This window comes from Triturus cristatus, chromosome 9 (assembly GCF_964204655.1).
Source record: "Triturus cristatus chromosome 9, aTriCri1.1, whole genome shotgun sequence".
Lineage (NCBI taxonomy): Eukaryota > Metazoa > Chordata > Amphibia > Caudata > Salamandridae > Triturus > Triturus cristatus.
This window is the reverse complement of record NC_140592.1, coordinates 1,053,287,864-1,053,299,070: the sequence shown is the minus strand read 5'-3', so window position 1 is coordinate 1,053,299,070 and position 11,207 is coordinate 1,053,287,864.

Below are 11,207 nucleotides of genomic sequence, written 5' to 3'. Positions count from 1 at the left end.
TCGCGCTGCTTCAAGAAACACATCTACTCAAGCGTAAGGCAGATACACTAGGTAATAGGTGGGCAGAAGTGGCAGTATCTGCAACATATTCCTCATATGCTCGGGGGTCACTACAATTATACGCAAAGGGACGAACTTTCTTCTGCACCAGTCTATAATTGACCCACATGGTAGATATGTCATTGTCATAGGCGTCCTGAGAGGAACCAAAATTGGCATCATTAATGTATATGGTCCAAACACTGATGACCCTCCCTTCTACATGCACCTCTGGGCACAGATCCGCGCACTGCCAGATATAGAACTGATATGGGGAGGGGACATGAATGTAGCGCTGGATGAAACGCTGGACAGATCCCAGAATACCACAGAGCGACACACACGTGCAGCCTCCCTTATTCTCAATAGCATGACAGAATTCCGCCTGCTGGATGTGTGGCGAGCACGCAACCCGACAACTCGAGATAGCACTCATTCCTCTACAGTAAACAATAGCTGGTCGAGACTGGACTATTGGCTTCTCACGAGTTACGCTTCCACATGGGCTATAGATATAACACATCTTCCCAAAACACTCTCTGATCATAAACCCGTCCCACTAGCATTAAGGATTCCGACTTACATACCTCCTCCATTTATATGGCGATTCAATGCGGCGGCGCTCCTTGACCCCATATATAAAGATACAATACAAAAGGCGATAAAAGATTACTTCGCTGACAATGCAAAATCAGTAGACAGTGCAGGTACCTTGTGCGAAGCCTTTAAAGCTACACTGAGGGGAGTCTGTATAAGTATGAATGCGGGTATCCTGAAGGATATCAGAACACAACTGAAGATAAGTGAGGATCGCATAAGATGCCTAGAAGCAGAATATGACGCATCCCACAGTGCACTCACCCTTAGTGACATACGGGAAGAACTGAATAGATACAATGCGCTGGCAGAGGATGAAATAAAATACATCTCCCGGTGCCAGGTAGCACGCAGATTGGGGGAGGGTGGAAGGCCAGGCAGGGTGCTAGCCCATAAGGTACGCGCGGAACGCAAACAGCAAATGGTTACCCAGATGGAGGACGACAGCGGACAGCTACACTATGACACTCAGGGTATACTCCACACATTTGTAGAAACATACCGGGATTTTTACAGATCACAGACCACGGCACAAACGGCTGATATCTTAGAATATATTGAAGATATTGCCTTGGTATGGCTCTCTGACACACATCGGGAATACCTTGCTCAACCTATATCAGAGGAGGAAGTATTGTCGGCAATCAAATCGCTACCTAATGGTAAATCGCCTGGTCCTGACGGATATACTGCGGAATTTTATAAAGCATTCCCAGACCTACTCATTCCACCATTGCTGGAGATGTATGATGAAGCCTATCATAACAAACTTCTCTCCCCTACGTTGCGCGAAGCGCTCATCGCAGCCCTCTTAAAACCAGACAAAAACCCGGACAAGGCGGACTCATATAGACCTCTATCATTGATAAACACCGACGCGAAGATACTGGCAACAATTCTCGCCACACGAATGAAGCCACTCACGCCCACAATAGTTTCACCTGACCAATCCGGCTTTATACCGGTACGCTCAACAGCACATAATCTACGCACTATATTTGCCCTACTACATCAGCTGAATCCAGAGTTGCAGGCTGTGGTGGTACTCGTTGATGCAGCTAAGGCCTTTGACTCTGTCGAGTGGCCTTATCTGTTCGTGATACTGCGAGCGATAGGCCTACCGCCCAGGCTCATCAACTGGATCACCCTATTATATAACAAACCCACTGCCCGGGTCAAGGTGAATATGCATATATCGGACACACTGGAAATACAGCGTGGTACCAGACAGGGCTGCCCGCTGTCCCCCATACTTTTCTCCATTGCATTGGAACCGCTAGCCTGTAAAATACGTCAAAAATATGCGCATGCGGCATTACGATTCAGTCAGCGACCTATTATCATATCATTATACGCAGATGATATGGTGCTATACCTGCGCAACCCGGAAGAGACTCTCTCACCAATACTGCGGGAGTATATAAATTATGGCCGCATCTCGGGACTACTAATTAACTGGAGTAAATTGGCTGTAATGCCACTAACTGCAAACACTAAGGCGCTGCAATTTGAATTTCCCCTTGTTTGGCATGATGACCCGATTAAATACCTAGGAATCTGGGTGCACCGAGATGCGGAACTAGTATTGAGGTATAATTATGGAGCCACAATAGACCGCATAGAAACACAAATAACTAGGTGGATCGCACTGCCTCTATCATTAGCTGACAGAATATCATTAATAAAGATGGTACTGTTACCCAAACTATTATACCTTTTTCATTAACATACCAATAAAACCACCAGGCCCTATTTTTAAACGGATACGATCTAATTTCAGCAGGCTGATATGGGCCGGGAAGCAAGCTCGCATCAGTCTTCGCACCATGTCTCTTCCGTATGAATCGGGAGGTTTTGCAGTCCCGGATATCCATTTATACTAGTTATGTGCACAGGCACAATACGCACATTATTGGTATCACCCGGTGAGATATTTGCCACACTTAGCAGTGGAAGAAGGCGATGCAGATCCAATACCTCTATCTAGCATAGTTACACACATTCGACATCACCTATCACTGCGAGAAATAAACACAGTGCGGACGACATCGGAAGCCTGGCACAGCATTAGCCAAACAGCGGGCAAAACACCGATATATGCCCCAAGTCTGCCTCTGGCTCATCACCCTGCGTTATCAGTCACACAGGAAAAAAATAGCATGAAGATCCTAGAACAAATAGGAATAACGCGGATGGGTGATCTGTACCAGGATGGCATTTTCATCTCCTTAGAAGACCTGTCCTACATTAGTAATCAGACTTTGCTATTCAGATTTATTGATCATAGATTGAGGGCAGCCATAAGGGAACTGTACCCCACATTCCCAGCGGAGCCCCCAACGCTGCAGCCATTGCAGACATTGATAGCCACGCCCACTCATACTAACATTATATCAAGACTATATAAGCTTGTTCAAGCGGAAATTGGGACACAAACACATAAGGCCCGGGACAGCTGGAACAAACTGTTAGACTCCCCCCTGACGGATGACGACTGGGCGTCATGCTGTGCACTAATTACGCTTCTCACACCTAGCGGCAATCTCCGCATTATTCACTACAAGTATATTCATCAAGCCTACTACACTCCCGCCAAATTACGTAAATATGGGCTGCGAGACGATGCGCGATGTAAGAGATGTGGGGCTGATCAGTCAGACTTCGCACACCTAGCATGGAATTGTGATAAGATAAAAAAATATTGGGAACTTGTGACTCATCATTTGGGTATGTTGATCTCATGTACATTATTATGCACACCACAGTTATGTTTATTGGGATTGAATATACCTGTGAAATCCACGAAAAAGAAATTAACTGCCATACTGCTGCTCTTGGCAGAACGTAGGGTAGCAATGAACTGGGACAGTAAACTAACCCCCACATTGTTGAATTGGATACAAGATGCTGCATACTGCAGAGACAATTTTGTATTATATGCTGAAGAACTGCCAACTATGTCGAAACCATCAGATATTTGGGAGCCACTTACAGTATACCTGCGTGACCACCCTAACTTACTCCAAGATAATCGCTGACTTGACTCTTGCATTGAATATATGATGTTAATGTGCTGATGACCGCTCCACTGTGCGTTATTGGGTAATGTGATTTATAGATCCTCACAATGTATTATTTCTGCAAAATTGTCCTGGATGTGACGACTGTTATGTACGTTTATCAGAAAATTCAATAAAAAATAAAAAAAAGAGTTACAAATTCTTTAAACAATGAACTAAGCTTTTTCTGCCCAAAAGTGAAATAAAGAACATAGGGTGGAGAGGATGTGGCTAATGGCTAGAACGGTTGACCTCGAAGCTGGGAAACCGGGTTCGAGTCTGGGCAGGGACGCTCAACATCCTGTGATTCTGAGCAAATCATAAAATCCCCCTGTACTTTAGAAAATGAATGTGTCCGTCTGTAACGCAACTGGTTCTCATGTGAAGCTCTCTAATACCTTCGGGTCGAGTTTGCGCTTAATAAAGTTCCAAAAATATAAAAAAAAAAAAACCTTGCTTCATGAACTGATTCTGTTTAAGTGAATTTTCACAGTGTGAGAAAAGTTTGCTAAATAAGCGGCAAGCGGCATTTACATTCAATTGCAGGTAACTTGTCGCTTGGTTCCAGTCTTCGATTTGGATTAACTCAGGACTGGTGACTTCATGTGTCAAGTACAGAAACTATGATCTTTGTTCAATAATGACACACTCTTGAGCTATTCATAGGTTTGCAGAAGCCCATATGCTTAGTAAATCATAGCTGTTTATTTTTAGATAGCAAACAAAGTATACAAAATAGCACAAAATAAAAAGTGATAACATACTAAAGAGATCTAAATGCATCCCAAAAAGTAAAGATGTGTATTGGACTGAAGAAGTTGTGCTTGGAATCAACTCAAGCTTGATGAAGTGCAAATAATGTTTGTTGTTATTTGTGTTCTTGTTTCCTGTAATGAATGAAACAATTCAGATAAAAGAGATATCCAAGCTGCAGCCAAACCAATCTTAGGTAGAGCACTGTATGGTTAACTATGCTAATTCATTTTATGATGATAATGGTAATGATAATCATCATCATAATACTAATGATAGGAATCTGCAGCAGCTTCCACTCATCACTCCTGTAACAAATTGGTCCTTTACTGTGTGAGTAAACGTCACCAGGCAGTATAATTTCAGCTCCATGTTAGGCGCATGGACTGACCTCTTTTCCTCCCTGGTTGGGTCTGCAGTTCCACAGTCCAAGTATAGTAGCGTTCAATGTGTTTAACAAATGTAGGAAGGTAGGATTCTTCTAGCATGGTTACCCCCACGTTATGCGCTGTGTCAGTGTGTTTTTGACCTAGTCTGCTGGGATCCCGCTAATCAGGACCCCAACAACTGAGCTTTCCCCTCTAAATTGGCATGGTCAGTACTTTGGTACCACCACAATTGGCTACTGGTGTACCCTGGTAAGACCCTAGTATATGGTGCTAAGGTACCCAAGGCATAGGTACACCAGGGGTCTCCCATGGGCTGTAGCATGTATTGTGCCACCCATGGGAATCCACTTAAACTGTGACTACAGGCATGTCATTGCAGCCTGTGTGAGTTGATGCTTGCACCACTCACGACAGATATACGTCTCCTTATATCTGAGATCACTGCACTTTAAGTCTATAAGTCACCCCTATGGTAAGCTCTTCAGTCCTGTGGGCAGGGTGCTTGGTTATAAGTGTGAGGGTGCCCCTGCATAAGCAGGACACCCCTACAAACCCCAGGGTTGATTCTCCAGGCTTTGTAAGTGCTGTCAGCCATTTTTAGACATCTAGTTGACATCAGTCATTACGAGATGTTTAACTATATAGTGGCTGCACTGAACCCGGTCATGTTTCGTATCAAACATGATATTCTAAATTTCAGTGTTAGAAGTATGATCCCATGTACTGGGGGACTCCTTGGGGGACCCCCCCTGTACTCCCGGTAACAGCCTTTCATGGTCTGCAAGCAAGCTAGTGCTGCTGCCGCCTACAGACACAATTCTGCTCTCCTGCTGCTGAGCCAAGCTCGAGCAGGCAGAACAATAGGTTTCCTGTCACAGGGAGGTGTGACCCCCTCCTAGACACTACTTAGTGTATTGGGCTGGGGTGGGGGCTCTTGCCAGTGCCTCCAGACTGCATTGAAGGGCACATTTGGTGCCCTCCTTGCATACTCCAATATGCACCAGTTCAGGGAGCCTTGGCTCCCGCTCTGGTGCAAAAATGGACAAAGACATGTGAGTATCATCCCCTCCGTCCAGCCCCTCCTCTGGGAGGGACCCCTTTCCTTAGGGAACTTAAGAACTTACCTGTGGGTGGGTCCTTAGATTCGTCATGGGACAAGACTCAAACCTGAAACTACGTCGCGATTCAACCGTCTGGACACTTGGACTTTGTTGGAATTCAATTGGAACCAAGACTGGACTCGCTGTTCTTCAAGTCTTCGTCGTCATCTGTGCTTCATCCACGTTCTTCAACAGACCTGTGGGCATCAAGGACACCAGAATAAATCTCCCTTGGAGTGAAGGAGTCACTCCTCTGCATCTGTAGGCACAGCAATGAAGCTGACTGGTCTTCTGTATCTGTCGTCGTACGGACTTCCCGAGGTTCAGCAACACAGGTGGTGAATCTGCAACACCCTTGAGGCCTGACCTGTCCTCTCTGCAGGTTTGAGGCCAGTATCCCTCGTCGGAACCGCTGGGACCAAACGCCTGTGCATCACATTGACTTGCTGTTGCCAAGGCTTGTTGGCTCTGCACTGCAGAGATCTTTAGGCTACAAGAAGCTCCAGCCTCCAGTAACTTTTCCCTCCAAGATCAGCATCTTCATAGCATCCTGTGCACCGTGGGCCTTCATCTTTGGTGAGCTGCTCAAGGTCCTCTTGCGACTCCTGTGCCTATGGACTATGGGTCCTACTGAGGGTCTTCTACTGCTTCAGTGGGCTCCCCTGCTTGCTTGGGGCCTGCTCTAACTCTCCTGCTGTTGGTGAGTCCCTTGGACCTTGCGGGTCCCAACGTTGATATTTTTTCATCTTCCATGCCGGTTGCTGCTACCAAGGCATTTTGGTGATTCCGCCGGACACCTCATCACCGACATCCGACGTGGGACAGCTCGTGCATGGCTCTGTCCTCCTCAGCATTGCCTTGCTCTTACAGCTGCAGCGACAAAGGTCACAGTCGACGCTACAGAACCTCTTGACATCGGTGGGCATTGTGCTTCCGGGCCTCCTGGTTACCTCCGAGTGGCATAGACTCTGTTCCCTCTGCTTACAGGTTCTTCACTTTCAGAATCCACTCTTGAATTCCACTGAAGTCCTTCAACATCTTCTTCAGAGGCATTTTCTTTGAAATCTTCTATTGTTGTCTACGGTAGGGCTGGGCGGACTTTGCGTAGCAGAATTTTAAAAAAATTTGTGGAAAACGAGAGCACATCCTGAGTAGGGCTGGGCGGACTTTGCCTAGCGCAACTACGCACTATTCTGAAGAAAATTGTGGAAAACGAGCGCACAACCTCATGGACTGTGTGCCCGGGACGGGTCCCTCGTGCTTGGGCAGGCTCCCCGACCTCCCCAGCCTGGCTGTGTTGAGAAGCAGGGACCGGCCCCGGGCCTCCTGATTTTTGGTCAGGGCCTGGGATCCCACGTCCTGCGGCCTGCCAAGTGTCCATCTGCCCGGGACAAGGGACCCTGGTGCAGAGCCCCGGAGCCCTGCAAGGGCAGTCGGGAGCCCTACCGCTATGGCTCGGTGTGGGCAGCTGGGAGTCCTTCCGGTCCCGGCCATCTGGTCGCACCTTTCCCTCGGCCATCTGGTCGCGCGCAATGCTTTCCAATGGGGCGACCAGATGGCCGGGCCGGCCTGGAAGTCCCGATGAGGGTCCATTCGCCTCGCGGATCCCAGCCAGGGCTCCAGGAGGCCGGGCGCGTCCGCGCCTAGGGTCCCCTCCGTCACTCGGAGCGCGAGGGTTACAAGAAAGGTGGGTAGCCTTCCTCCGGATTAGTAGGGGCAGGGTATGCCGGGACACCCCTCCTGGGGATTGCGGTTCTCAGGCGGGGACCAGATGGGCCAAGCCCGGACGACACTTCCCCGGGGCGTCGGGTGCTTCCTCCTCCAGCCCGCGGCGAGGCAAAGTGCCCAGGACGGGCTCCATGGGTCTCCCGGGCGTCCCCCGAGGCCTGCAGCCCCAAAGCCCTGCAGACCCTGGAGCCCTTCAGCACGGAGCCCTGGAGCCCTGCAGGCCCGGAACCCTAGCAGGCCCAAGGCCCTGCAGCCCCGGAGCCCTGCAGGCCCGGAGCCCTGCAGCCCCGGAGCCCTGCAGGCCCAGAGCCCTGCAGCCCCGGAGCCCTGCAGCCCCGGAGCCCTGCAGCCCCGGAGCCCTGCAGCCCCGGAGCCCTGCAGCCCCGGAGCCCTGCAGGCCCAGAGCCCTGCAGGCCCAGAGCCCTGCAGCCCCGGAGCCCTGCAGCCCCGGAGCCCTGCAGCCCCGGAGCCCTGCAGGCCCAGAGCCCTGCAGCCACGGAGCCCTGCGTGGGCAGGCGGGAACCCTACCGCTATGGCTCGGGCAGACGGGAGCCCTTTCAGTTGCCGGCCACCTGGTCGCGCCTTTCCCCTCGGCCATCTGGTCGCGCGCAATGCTTTCCAATGGGGCGACCAGATGGCCGGGCCGGCCTGGAAGTCCCGATGAGGGTCCATTCGCCTCCCGGATCCCAGCCAGGGCTCCGGGAGGCCGGGCGCGTCCGCGCCTAGGGTCCCCTCCGTCACTTGCAGCGCGCGGGTTACAAGAAAGGGGGGTATCCTTCCTCCGGATTATTAGGGGCAGGGTATGCCGGAACACCCATGCTGGGGCTGTGCGGTTCATTGCCGGGGACCAGATGGGCGACGCCCGGGCAACATCCTCCAAGGCCTCCGGGGGCTTCCCTCCTCCGGGCCGCGGCATGGCAAAGTGCCCAGGGACGGGCTCCACGGGTCCCGGGCAGTCCTCCCCCGGGCGCCCAGGCCCCGAGAGCTCCGGTGGACCTCCCCGTGCCCGAGGCCAACCCGGGAAGCAGAGTCCCCCCCCGAGCCCTTGGTGTGAGGGTGGGCAGGCGGGAGCCCTACCGCTATGGCTCGGGCAGACGGGAGCCCTTTCAGTTGCCGGCCATCCGGTCGCTCCTTTCCCCTCGGCCATCTGGTCGCGCGCAATGCTTTCCAATGGGGCGACCAGATGGCCGGGCCGGCCTGGAAGTCCCGATGAGGGTCCATTCGCCTCCCGGATCCCAGCCAGGGCTCCAGGAGGCCGGGCGCGTCCGCGCCTAGGGTCCCCTCCGTCACTCGCAGCGCGCGGGTTACAAGAAAGGAGGGTATCCTTCCTCCGGATTAGTAGGGGCAGGGTATGCCGAAACACCCATGCTGGGGTTGTGCGGTTCATTGCCGGGGACCAGATGGGCTACGCCCGGGCAACATCCTCCCAGGTCCCCGGGGCTTCCCTCCTCCGGGCCGCGGCATGGCAAAGTGCCCAGGGACGGGCTCCACGGGTCCCGGGCAGTCCTCCCCCGGGTACGCCCAGGCCCCGAGAGCTCCGGTGGTCCTCCCCGTGCCTGAGGCCCAGCCGGGAAGCAGAGTCCCCACCCCGAGCCCCTGGTGGGTGGGCAGGCGGGAGTCCTTTCAGTTGCCGGCCACCTGGTGGCTCCTTTCCCCTCGGCCATCTGGTCGCGCGCAATGCTTTCCAATGGGGCGACCAGATGGCAGGGCCAGGCCTGAAAGTCCCGATGAGGGTCCATTTGCCTCTCGGATCCCAGCCGGGGCTCCAGGAGGCCGGGTGCGTTCGCCCCTAGGGTCCCCTCCGTCACTCGGAGCGTGCGGGTTTCAAGAACGGGGGGTAGCCTTCCTCCGGATTACTAGGGACAGGGTACTCTGGGACCCCTCTCGGTCCTCAGCCGGCAACTGGGTCCTGCCGTGTGGCAGGGTGGCCGGAGGGCCTTCCCCTGCGCCTGTGGGCCCGGGAGCCCCGGATGGGTCCAGGGGCCCGGCCGGGCCCCGGGTCGGGGTCTCCGGCCCCGGGTGCCGTCCCCCGGCCTGCGGCACCGCCAAAGGCCCGGGACGGGGTTCCGTTGTGGCCGGGGTGCCTCCCGTGGCTGGATTGGGTTCAGGAGCTCCGGCCGGGCCCCGGGGAGGGCGGCCTCCCCGCCCCGGTCTCCGTCCCGGGTCCTGCCGCGTGGCAGGGTGCCCGGGGAAGGGTCCGGAGGGCCCGGGGAGGCTTCCCCTGCACCTGCGGTCCTCGGAGCCCCGGCTGGGTCCAGGGGCCCGGCCGGGCCCCGGGTCGGGGTCTCCGGCCCCGGGCGCCGTCCCCCGGCCTGCGGCACTGCCAAAGGCCCGGGACGGGGTTCCGTTGCGGCCGGGGTGCCTCCCGTGGCTGCATTGGGTTCAGGAGCTCCGGCCGGGCCCCTGGGGGCCCCGGGGAGGGCAGGCTCCCCACCCCGGTCTCCGTCCCGGGTCCTGCCGCGTGGCAGGGTGCCCGGGGAGGGGTCCGGAGGGCCCCGGGAGGCTTCCCCTGCGCCTGCGGTCCCCGGAGCCCCGGCTGGTTCCAGGGGCCCGGCCGGGCCCCGGGTTGAGGCCTTTGGCCCCGGGCCCAGTCCCCCGGCCTGCGGCACTGCCAAAGGCCCGGGACGGGGTTCCGTTGGGGCCGGGGAGCCTCCCCTCGCTCGTCTGGGTCCCGGAGCTCCGGCCGGGCCCCTGGGGGCCCCGGGGAGGGCGGCCTCCCCACCCCGGGCTCCGTCCCGGGTCCTGCCGCGTGGCAGGGTGCCCGGGGAGGGGTCCAGAGGGCCCGGGGAGGCTTCCCCTGCGCCTGCGGTCCCCGGAGCCCCGGCTGGGTCCAGGGGCCCGGCCGGGCCCCGGGTCGGGGTCTCCGGCCCCGGGCCCCGTCCCCCAGCCTGCGGCACTGCCAAAGGCCCGGGACGGGGTTCCGTTGTGGCCGGGGAGCCTCCCCTCGCTCGTCTGGGTTCCGGAGCCCCGGCCGGGCCCCTGGGGGCCCCGGGGAGGGCGGCCTCCCCGCCCCGGGCTCCGTCCCGGGTCCTGCCGCGCGGCAGGGTGCCCGGGGCGCGGTCCGGAGGGCCCGGGGAGGCTTCCCCATCGCCTGCGGTCCCGGGAGCCCCGGCTGGTTCCAGGGGCCCGGCCGGGCCCCGGGTCGGGGTCTCCGTCCCCGGGCCCTGTCCCCCGGCCTGCGGCACTGCCAAAGGCCCGGGACGGGGTTCCGTCGTGGCCGGGGAGCCTCCCCTCGCTCGCCTGGGTTCAGGTGCTCCGGCCGGGCCCCTGGGGGCCCCGGGGAGGGCGGCCTCCCCGCCCCGGGCTCCGTCCTGGGTCCTTCCGCGTGGCAGGGTGCCCGGGGCGCGGTCCGGAGGGCCCGGGGAGGCTTCCCTTGCGCCTGCGGTCCCCGGAGCCCCGGCTGGTTCCAGGGGCCCGGGCGGGCCCCGGGTCGGGGTCTCCGTCCCCGGGCCCTGTCCCCCGGCCTGCGGCACTGCCAAAGGCCCGGGACGGGGTTCCGTCGTGGCCGGGGAGCCTCCCCTCGCTCGCCTGGGTTCAGGTGC